This window comes from Staurois parvus, unplaced genomic scaffold, assembly GCF_062004578.1.
Source record: "Staurois parvus isolate SC_StPar_1 unplaced genomic scaffold, SC_StPar_1.0 ptg000437l, whole genome shotgun sequence".
Lineage (NCBI taxonomy): Eukaryota > Metazoa > Chordata > Amphibia > Anura > Ranidae > Staurois > Staurois parvus.
Genome location: NW_028318233.1, coordinates 3,797,292 through 3,809,755, shown reverse-complemented (window position 1 = coordinate 3,809,755; position 12,464 = coordinate 3,797,292).

The window sequence follows — 12,464 nt, the reverse complement described above, 5'->3', positions numbered from 1 at the left end:
TACTACATGTCTCAATCTATCCTTGAAATACTACTCTTTCTCCTCTTGACATAAAATGTTTTTACGGCTGTGTCAAGTGGATGTGTCTGTGTGCCTCTTATTTTAATTATAATAGTGTAGTGAAAGGGTAATTTTATGGATGTTTTCCAGATGCTTGGGGTCCACTCATAATCAGTATAGTTGAGTCCCTCCGCACCTCCCCACTTGTCTGCTTTCAAAGTGGCTATAAGCAAGTGCTCCTGGGCACACTTACATCATCACCTCTGCCAACCAGACCACAGTAATTCCTGCTTCTGTGCTCAGTGATCTATGTAGAGTTTGGTGGTCAGGCACAGTTTGCGAAAAGTACTGGACCACAAGTGAACCATGCCCAGGACCACCTCTTCTAAGTGGTCCTGGGCACAGTATGCTTAACCGTTCTGAGCATTCCTTCTACATAAACCAGACCAAGGGGGTAAACCATGCCTGGGCACAACTGAAACTGCCTGTGTGATTGCACCCTTAAACAGTGTAATCCTGTAGTCAGGTTAATGAAAACGATAGCAAAACACCAGCGCTCAAATCTTCGTGCTCCTCTGTGTAACACAGTGTCTGTCACTTGATGAGGTGCAGTCCTCTAAAGATGGGGGAATCTAAGCACTGTTAAGAGAAAACAAAAGAGGGTGCACTCTCCTCGTGCATTACCGTGATATTTTTATTAAAAAGTAACAAATGCATACTCACAAAAAGACCATAAAAACAGACATTGAGCCATTTCTTTCAGTCCTAGACACAAGGATCCTGTCTTAACAACTACCCGGCTGGAAATAGCTGACATTTTTCGGGAGACGCACCCCCTTCCTCAGAGCTATTTCCAAATGGGCAGTTGTTGAGACAGGACCCTTGTAACTGGTACTGAACGAATTGGCTCAATGTCTGTTTTTACAGTCTTTTTGTGAGTATGCATTTATTACTTACTTTTTAATACAAATTCTTATTATGGTAATGCGCGAGGAGAGTGCGCCCTCTTTTGTTTTCTCTTAACTAAAGTCAGGTTAGGTAAATCAAAACCTTATCCATTCCAGAGTGTATTTCATGATGTGAAGCAATAGTATGGTTTTGGTTCTTAAATCCATGTCATGCATGTAGCAGGGAAGGAGCAAGATGAGACGATTCATAAATCTTCAGGTAGCCATTACAGCTGGGAATTAAAGTTCTAAATCTTGCATTGCATGTCACATGACACAGAGTTATAGTCGGAGATCAGGAATTCTACTTTTATTTAGCACCAGGCACTCCTTCTGGAGGTATATGTGCACAAATATTGCTATGCCTGCCTGTAGACTGGTGTTTTCAGACGGATGATGAGTGATAATTTTTGTTATAATTATTGTTGTTGAGGCAGGAGTGCGCTGGAATGCAAACTCTTCTAACCTGAAAATGAATTTGTTCTCTAGAGAGGTCAGCATTTATTGGATCCCAGAACAGATGGCAGAGTTCACAGAGTATTTGCAAATACTACATGATCACAAGCCCTCAGAGTCCCATTAAAAATACTTAGTCCCTTTCTATCATGCCAAGGATAGAGGCATTTCCCACATCCAGCATATACAGTATATCCAATCTATATTATGCACCTAGGTAGCTTCCATGCATGCAATAATGTGTGTTAAAATCTAGACCTGTGCTTCCATAGTGATAATTTTCATCATGTACAGATTACTACCAGTAAGTAAAGCTGGAAAGGGTTGCCTTTTGTGTAGAATTAGCACAGGAATAGTCTGCTAACTCTATCAGTCTTGATGACTTCCTTTTAATGAGTAAATGGACTGCTACTTGTCTATGCATGTCATAATATACTGTATATGTGTGTGTGTGTATATATATATATATATATATATATATATATACACTCAACAATATATATTCATCTCTTCTGGGAAGGCTGTCTACAAGGTTTAGGAGTGTGTCTATGGGAATGTTTGACCATTCTCCCAGAAGCGCACTTGTGAGGTCAGGCACTGATATTGAACGAGAAGGCCTGGCTTGCAGTCTCCGCTCTAATTCTTACCAAAGGTGTTCTATCGGGTTGAGGTCAGGACTCTGTGCAGGCCGGTCATGTTCCTCCACCCCAAACTCGCTCAACCATGTCTTTATAGACCTTGCTTTGTGCACTGGTGCGCAGTCATGTTGGAATAGGAAGGGGCCATTCCCAAACTGTTCCCACAAAGTTGGGAGCAGGAAATTGTCCAAAATGTGTTTGTACGCTGACACCTTAAGAGTTCCCTTCACTGGAACTAAGGGGCCAAGCCCAACCCCTGAAAAACAACCCCACATCATAATCCCCCCCCCCCACCAAACTTTGCACTTGGCATAATGCAGTCAGGCAAGGACCGTTCTCCTGGCAACCGCCAAACCTAGACACGTCCATCAGATTGCCAGACAGAGAACCATGATTCGTCACTATAGAGAACATATCTCCACTGCTCTAGAATCCAGTGGCAGCGTGCTTTACACCACTGCATCCGATGCTTTGCATTGCATTTGGTGATGTAAGGCTTGAATGCAGCTGCTTGAATGGAAACCCATTCCATAAAGCTCTCTACACACTATTGTTGTGCTAATCTGAAGGCCACACGGTTTGGAGGTCTTTAGCTGTGGACTCAGCAGATAGTTGGCTACTTCTGCGCACTGTGAGCTTCAGCATGAGCTGATCCCGCTCTGTCATTTTATGTGACCTACCACTTTGTGGCTGAGTTGCTGTTCCCAGTTGCTTCCACTTTGTTATAATACCACTAACAGTTGACCGTGGAATGGTTAGTTGCAAGGAAATTTCACGGATGGACTTATTGCACTGGTGGCAACCTATCACGGTACCACGCTTGAATTCACTGAGCTCCTGAGAGCGATCCATTCTTTCACAAATGTTTGTAGAAGCAATCTGCATGCCTAGGTGCTTGATTTTATACACCTGTGGCCATGGAGGTGACTGGAACTCCTGAATCCACTGATTTGGAGGGGTGTCCCAATATTTTTGGCAATATAGCGTATATATATACTTTGTTGAAGCATCTTTTGATTTTATTGCAGCACTCAGTCTTTTTGGATATGAGCCTATCAGCATGGTACATCTTGACTTTGCAATATTTGCCCACTCTTTCTTGCAAAAACACTTTAAATCTGTCAGATTGCGAGGGCATCTCTTGTGCACAGCCCTCTTCAGATCACCCCACATATTTTTGATCGGATTCAGGTCTGGGCCCTGGCTGAGCCATTCCAAAACTTTAATCTTCTTCTGGTGAAGCCATCCCTTTGTTGATTTTGATGTATGCTTTGGGCTGTTGTCATGCTGAAAGATGAAGTTCCTCTTCGTGTTCAGCTTTCTAGCAGAAGCCTGAAGGTTTTGTGCCAGTATTGCCTGGTATTTGGAACTGTTCATAATTTCCTCTACCTTGAGTAAGGCCCCAGTTCTAGCTGAAGAAAAACAGCCCCAAAGCATGATGCTGCCACCACCATGCTTCACTGTGGATAAGGTGTTCTTTTGGTGATTTGCAGTGTTGTTTTTGTGCCAACATATCTTTTGGAATTATGGCCAAAAAGTTCAACCTTGGTTTCATTAGACAATAACACATTTTCACACATGCTTTTGGGAGACTTCAGATGTGTTTTTGCAAAACTTAGCCGGGCTTGGATGTTTTTCTTCGTAATGAAAGGCTTCTGTCTTGCCAGTCTACCCCATAGCCCAGACATATGAAGAATACTGGATATTGTTTTCACATGTACCACACAGCCAGTACTTGCCAGATTTTACTGCAGCTCTTTTAATGTTGCTGTAGGCCTCTTGGCAGCCTCCTAGACCAGTTTTCTTCTCGTCTTTTCATCAATTTTGGAGGGATGTCCAGTTCTTGGTAATGTCACTGTTGCACCATATTTTCTCCACTTGATGATGACTGTCTTCACTGTGTTCCATGGTATATCTAATGCCTTGGACATTCTTTTGTACCCTTCTCCTGACTGATACCTTGTAACAATGAGATTCCTCTGATGCTTCGGAAGCTCTCTGCGGACCATGGCTTTTGCTGTAGGATGCAACTAAGAAAATGTCAGGAAAGACACTTTAAATGATGGTAGGTGTGCACTGACTCCTATTTAACATGATTTTGAATGTGGATTGCTTAATTCTGAACACAGCTACATCCCCAGGTATAAGAGGGTACACACACTTATGCAACCACATTATTTTAGTTTTTTATGTTTACTTCCCCCTCCTAAAAGATTTCAGTTTGTTTTTTCAACTGAGTTGTACAGTTTATAGGTCACAATAAAAGGTGGAAAAAGTTCTGAAATGGTTTATCTTTGTCTCATTGTACATCATAGAAACCTGACATTTTAACGGGTGTGTAGACGTTTTAAATCCGCTGTGTGTGTGTATATATATATATATATATATATATATATATATACAGTATATAAATATAAAATTACACTTACAATACACTACAACCGGTACAATCCATGGTTTGAAAGTCACCAGATGCAAGTAGTGAGGATGAGACCACTGTGTCCCCAACCAAATATTTGATTTAAAGTTCCATTTACTTGTATCTTAGAAATGTTGGTGATTGGAAAAACATCAATTGTTAACAATCCAATTAAAATAACTTAGGAAGACTTGGAAAATTATTTTACTCTTTTTACTGAATTGTGCTGCATGTGTACAAATGATAATTTACAATGAGCAGTTCCATAGTTCCATTTATAGGGGTGTGTAACACCCTGTCGTAATACTGCTTGCAGGATGTTAAATGGACACAAGATGGCAGTGTCCTGCAGCCCAGTTATTCAGACTCTGTTGAAAAGCTTTGTGGGATTTGTAGGCTGATTGCAGGAATTTCTTATTTGAAAAGTAAGCTAACAAACTACATTTCCCAGAGGAGCTGGCAGATGGGTGGAAACAAATAAATACAGAAGTCCAAGGACAGGAAGTGGATGGAGAAAGCTGGAGAGTAGGTGTAAGGGGAAGACTGGGCGGCACGCTAGAGGTCCAAGCTGGGCCAGACCACAGACAGTGGAGAAGAGAGGAGAAATCGCTGTTTGCTGACATCACTGACAAGTCTGGCAGACAGCCCTGCAAGCAGACGGGCCGGAGTGTTGCTGTCCAAAGTGATCTCTAAAGGAGGAACTACAAGGAAACAGTGATCCCTGTCCACAAAGAGACCATCCGCCACCTGACCGAGGTCACGGATTGGGTGAGAGAATTCCATACTCAACCCATCTAAGCTGTACATGAAATTACCAAATCTATTTACTTGCTACTCATCCTGACTACTATTGTTTCTCAAGTTACCTGTGTAAAGGCCCAGTTTATTCAGCCTACTAGTTATTAAAGTTCCAGCATGTCCAATCACAAGGCTCTACTGTGCTATCTGCTCTCCACAGGCCCAGCTCTAGTATTGCTCCCATTATAGTCTGCCCCTTCGCCAAGGCTCTCCTTCATTGCTGCAGTTTACCATTGTTGCTCAAGGACGAACCAATTTTTACAGAAGTTTGTTTCTGCCAAATTTTACATCTCACATTGTGACTGCCAAAGGAGTGCCATTTAAATCCAATATCACTTGGATCACAGCTCCCTTCCTTTGTGTTTAGCCTCTATTAAGGAACTTCTACCTTGCTTCAAGGAAGCATCAACTAGGGCACCATCGAGTGCGCAGAAGATCAAGCACTGCAATTAAAGGGACATTGGCCCATTTAATTGAAGAGTTCTTCTTTATCTCAGGATTAAACTCAGCCCTCAGCCACCGGGAGCCCAAAGTGAGTTAGCCTCTTTGCATGGTAGTTTTATTCTTGACTCACTGGGGAAGAAGCATCTCTGAACTGGGACTATCATTTAAATTCTGAATTGCAGGACATCTAGATCTGATTGTGATTTTGCTGTGTTATGACCTTTGCCTGAAGTTACTGAGATTGATAGCTGTTATTTCATGCACATATTTGCTTGTTGCTATACTGTGCTTACATTTGACTTTAATGCAACCAGAATATCTGCTCACGCTACACTGTGCGTAAGTCTATTTTGTGGTTGCAGCCAGAGAATTCTTCTGGCCAGAGATTTAAGGTGGTGTCAGCAGGGGTTGGGCTTCCAGAGCAGGGTCAAGAAAGACAGAGAATCTGAAAACTACTCAGCGGCCCCTGAGGGGGTCATGCTACAGGTGGATTTACTAGAGACAAATAAGCCATTCAGTTTGCACAGGAATTTTCCTTTAGCTTAGTGAATGTGGTGACAATTCACAAAAAAACCCAGTATTTTTGCTTGTACAGAGCGTCACCTTATTCCCTAAGTTCCAGGGAAAATAAACTTGCAAAGTAAACAGCTTATTTGCTAGTTGTGCATTGGCACCATAGACTCCAAGCTAAAGAAATTGAGAAGAAATAATTTTTTGTATGGCTATGTTAGGCAGCTACATTATTAGATCTACTGTTGTGAAGTTGATTTTAGTGATTCCACACAGGAGGTTAGTTATACCAAATTTTTCACCAATAATGTACAGATTTTAAAAAGATAATTTAGGGCCTGTTTACACCAGTGGGCATGTTACATAAAAATCGAGACAGAAATGAAACGAGCGCTGGACAAAATACAGAAAGCGACATGCATGAAAGGCAAACACCAAAAGCCTCTAATAGTAAATATGAACAGAACATGCAGCGCTGTTGAAAATCAATCATACATGTAGAAAATAATACATTGTAAGAAGAGTGATAAGGCGACCGCTGCTAAATGATGGCCCATCAAAATGTTCATAAATTGCAATGACATAAATATCTCCAATGAGAGTGTTCTTATGGTGCACAGTGCACAATATCACAATGAAGTGGTGAACAAATGGGTGACTTCCGTGACCATATTCCTCCCACCGAAATGAGTGTAGATTGCACTAACCAGAAAGCGCAATAGAAATGCGCATTTGAGTATTAACCAACTCCTGGTCATCCGTCTATTTAAGCTGGATCACTGGGAGGGTCATCAGGCTAGCGTCCGCTGTGCAGAATATCCTAACCACAGGATCTCCAGATGTCAGGGGGTGTACACTCGTCTCACCAGCAGGGGGAGATTAATCGTTCCCAATGTGGCCACCAGATGGTCCCCAAACAAACCTTGAAATAGGGGGGGGGCTCGCAAAAAACGAGCCAGAGCTCGTTTATGTTACATAAAAACACTAGATATACATCGCGTGGTGATGCATTGCCATGTGCTGCATTTTGTTTTTTGCTTTATGTTGCATAAATATTCAGACTTGATGCATTTTTTATGCAATTCACACCAATGCAGTTTCATTGGTATGAACAGGGAACATAGAAAACAATGTTTTTTTCAGTGTCCTTGCATTGAGAATTTATTGATCTTTCACCCTCTATAACTCACATGAATTTAGCATACTTGTTTACTGCAAGCCATATATGAACTTTATTCCAGAATACGTGTTTTCCTTGCTGATGAATACTAGCATTATTTTATGATGAATATTCAGTGCTTTATTTTGGCCACTTAAAGTTTTGAGGAGAACAGCTAAATAAAGAGCTTAGAAAATGAAAAAATGAAACACCTCCCACTAGATAGAACAGTCGGTTGTTACCTAGGAAACAAGAAGTAAGCACCAGAGAAATAGGAGATATGTTCATGTCACAACTTTAGAAAGAAATTATGAATCTGTTGTCACATACAGAAACTATTCTTTATATATTAAGACTCTGTAGCAAACGATTAACGAACCAAACAGATAATTATACATGGGAAAACTGTTGCCAGTCATATGGAACGTATGTTTCTATTAAATATTTTGGCAACAGTAAAGTAATTTCCCACCAGTTAGGCTTAGAAGGATTTACAAAACCTCCCTATTTAACATTTGACTACAATACATTAACATACCAAGTCACACAAGCTTCCTAAATCTATTGTGGAGCAGTGTTGCAGATAGAAAAGTAAGTAAAAACTCAGGGGTTACACATTTATTTAGATCACATATGTTACTTGAGCTCCAGGACATTTCTGGCACTTTTTGTTTACATGTACCAATCAGTATTTTTTTGCTAGAAAAGTAGTTAGAACACCCAAGCATTATATATATATATATATATATATATATATATTTTAAGCAGAGGCCCTAGAGAATAAATTGGTGGGTTTTGCAATTTTTTAAATTAAAAAATATACACTTTTTTTATTTTAATGCAAAAAAACACAATACATAACTAATTTTTGGTAAAATATAAAAAACGATGTTATGCCAAATAAATAAAAAGCAAACATGCTTTAAAACTGCGTACACCTGCGCAACAGAGAAAATTAAAATGTTACTATCCATAGGCGACATTTAAAAGCCTTTGCAGGTTACCACTTTAGATTTACAGAGGAGACCTAGTACTAGAATTACTGCCCAGGATGTGATGTTTGCCGTTATACCACACATGTGCGGGCCTTTGTGTGTGAGCATGGGGGGGTGTTGTCAGGGGCATTATATATATTTAAACCACTTCCCCGCCACCCTATAGCACAAATACTGCTACAGGGTAGCAGGGTTGCGCAAAATCACTTATAAATATGTGATTTTGCATTTCCGGGTAGGGGACGAGCGCGCCAGCCATTGGTGGCTATGGCTGTCAATCACCAGGTCCCGACTGGAGATTCCCCGCCGGCACCCGGCGATCACCGAAGAACACTGACAGATGAGAGGTCTGTATGTAAACAATACAGATCTCTCCCCTGTCAACTCCAGCATGCTGCTTTGTTTTGCTCTACATAGCAGAGCAATACAAAGCAGCATGCTTACACAGTAAAGCACACACAGCACGCACAGTAAAACAGCACACAGTTAACCCTTTGATTACCCCAGAAGTTAACCCCTTCCTGCCCAGTGTCATTAGTACAGTGTCAGTGCTTTTATTTTAGCACTGATCACTGTCCTGCAGTCCCGCTTTAAAAAAATAAACAATAAAAATTCTAGTATCTATACCGCCATTTGTAGATGCTATAACTTTCATATACACCAATTAATTTACATGTATTGGAATTTTTTTTGTCAAAGACATGTAGCAGAATACATTTTTGCTTAAATTTATGCAGAAATTAGATTTTTAAAATTTTTTACTGGATACGTGTTATAGCAAAAAGTTTTTTTTTTCAAAATTGTTGGTATTTTTTTATTTATAGCTCAAAAAATAAAGAATGCATAGGCGATTAAATACCACCAAAAGAAAGCCCTATTTGTGGGAAAAAAAGGACATAATGGGTGCAGCACTGCATGACCACGAAATTGTCAGTTAAAGTAATGCATCACAAAAAATGGCCTGGTCAGGAAGGGGATTAAATCCTCTGGAGGGCAAGTGGTTAATTATTTTTTTTTTACAGTGTTGCTTTAAATGTATTTTGATTACTTTTATTGTTGTCACAAAGAATGTAACATCCCTTATTCCTTGTGACAGCAATAAGCACATGACAGGTACTCTTCATGGAGGGATCTGGGGTCTATAAGATTCTGATTCCCTCCTCTGCCCTCAAAAGCATTCAAAACACCAAGATCAGTGTTTTTGAATACTTTTGATTTTTTAAAAATGGCGCTGACGACATCCGGGTAAACTGGAAATTATGTCAGGTCATTGCTTTCGGGTTACCATAGCGGACACCCGACCAAAGCCAATCCCAGCTTTGTTCGGGAGTCCGACCAGCTGGCGGATGCACAGGCTGGTTGCTGGGGTCTCCCAGAGGGATGGGAGAGCCAGAGTGATGGGCAGAGGATGGGATGTCCCTTCCCCCTGCTCATCATAGCAACCAACTGGTTCCTCCTTCCACCTATATCATGCTAATTAAATAAAACCTTTTCATTTTTTCACAGCAATGCCATCACTGGATCTCTGTGCTTCTCTCTGCAATGCAGGTTAGTCATGGTTGGTGGGAGGGGCTGGCATGGTGCTATAGATAGCTTCTTGAAAAAGTAACAGCACCCTGCCTGAGACCCCCTCTTAAGAGCCTTCAGGCATCTTGCAAGTAGTGGGCTAGCTCTTGGGAGGAGTTATGCAAAAATCATGGAAGGAAAGGGCATTCTTAGACAGACTAAACTTGCATGCAGGCTGCGTTAGGTAATACTCACACGTGATGTTGAGCCTCCATGTTTGAAAGAACTGAAATTCAATTAATTAAAGAGACAGGACAGGGACAGTTAAGCTGGGAGGAAGTGCTAGATGGAGATACACGGCTTCCAGCCCAGAAATGAGGTAGGCTATATCTGACTTGCTGCAGCTTCTAATGCATAGTGTAAGAAGTGTGCTGTAAAATCAGACTAAGTAATTTCTGTATGGGCGAGGAGCCTATACAATTGTGTAAGCCTGAACATAAAAAGTAACAAAATTAATTGAATTGGGTTGTAACCAGATCTCTCTTATGATTTGGCTATACATGCTCAGAATCTGATGGGCCAACACACAGAAGCAGCCAAGAAGAGTATTAGAGCCCATGAAACTGATTCTCTCCAGATGCAAGTCAATGCAATTTTTGAGATGTAGGATCACTGAACCATATGGAGATGCGTTATAACGCAATGGGTGGTTTACGGTCCTAGAAGCTGCTCACAAGTAACTGTGGAGTTATGCTGGATCCCCAGAGGAGTTTACTAAAGGTTTAACAGTATGAGAGTACCACACCAGCTTGTAAAGTCCTGTAAAAGATTTTTATTTATTTTGTAATAGTCAACATGTTTCGGGGGCTCAGCACTCCTTCTTCATTAAGGATAGAAACCCAATAATGTAGGCACCTGCATCTGAAACGTCAATAGGAATGGAAAACAGCTTGAAGCAGGTTGCTGCAGTTGAGAAGGAAGTCAAATGCTTGTCAGAAAGAGGGTAACTGTGGTCAAATGAACCTTTGAATGAAATATGAATGCTCTTAGGTGTATCTCAAACTCTTATGAAATGCAAGCTGAAGGCACCAGCTCACTGCATTTGTTGTTTGACACAAGACCTTTTTCTATCTATACATATAATTTTTCTTTTTTTTTCTTTTAAAATTTAAACATTTATTGTTTCATCACTTCCCCCCCCCATCCCCCTCTCCCCCTACCTATATACCACCCATCCACCGCCCCATCCAATCCCTGGCCCCCTCTGCTCTGCATTTTCCTGTTCATTTCTGGAGATCGTAATCTCTATAAAAGAAGAAAAAAGTATGTTTCCATAGTATTATATGTTAATCCCCTATAACCTCTAAGGCTAGCCTTGACTTTTTAAATTCCTCCCATTTGTTCCATCTTGTATGGTGACTATCCATCTTATCTTCATTCAAATGATAACGTTCCATCAATTTACCTATTTGATCCACCCTATCCACCCAGTCTTTTATTTTCGGCACCTCCTGTCTCCTCCAATACTTGGGTATGAGTTCTTTTGCTGCATTCAAATAGTACAGAAAACCAGATTCTTTGTATTTTTTAACTGAAAGCTTAGTACTATGAAAAAGGCAAATCTCTGGGTCTATTAGAATATCAACCTCTGTAATTTTCTGAATCAAGCTTACTATTTTCCCCCAATACTCTTGTATTTTAGAACACTCCCACCGTATGTGATACATTGTGCCTCTACCTCCACATCCACGCCAACATAAACGTGAATTATCTCCACTCAATCTGTGTGCCACACTCGGTGTGATATACCATCTTGCCAAACACTTATAATTAATTTCTACCTCCTTCATATTTATATTTCCATGGATTATTCTATATATTTTCCTCTGTTTTTCCGCATCTATTGTTAATCCTATTTCTCTTTCCCATTTTTCTATATATGGAGGACTTATATCTGCATTTGTTTCACTGAGAATCTTATATATTTTAGAGGTTCTGTGTTTCCCATCTCGCTGTGTACCTAATAAGTGCTCAAAAGGATTCCAATCCTCTCTTATTCTTAAAGGCTTTGGAAGCTTTTCTATAAAGTGTTTCAATTGAAAATAATGCCACTTACCCATTCTCGTAAAAAATTCTCCTTTTTTTCCAATTCCTTAAGTGATCCTGTTTCCTCCCCCACCATTATATCCCTTAATTGTCCATCTTCCTTCTTAATCCACTTCCCTGTGATACCTTATTTACCTGGGGGGAAAAACTCTGTGGACTTTAAGGGTATTAACAATGAATTAAATTCCCATCCCATCTGTTTGTGTAAAACATACAACAGGAACAATTGAGTACTGTCCGTGATACTTTTTTTATTTGCACTAACATACAATTTTGAGGACAAGCTTTCGGGGAATATCCCCTTCTTCAGGTCTAAGCAGTACTGAAACAAAGATTTAGCAGAATGTTAGAAGAGATTGGAAAAAAAAACAGAGATAATACAGCAAAAGCAAAGTCGGGGGGGTCTTTAAGAACTAAAATATTGAGGTCTCCCAAAGTGTGGTCCGGTTGTGTGAAATGGTGTCCCACAGGTGTGCAAAGGTCATC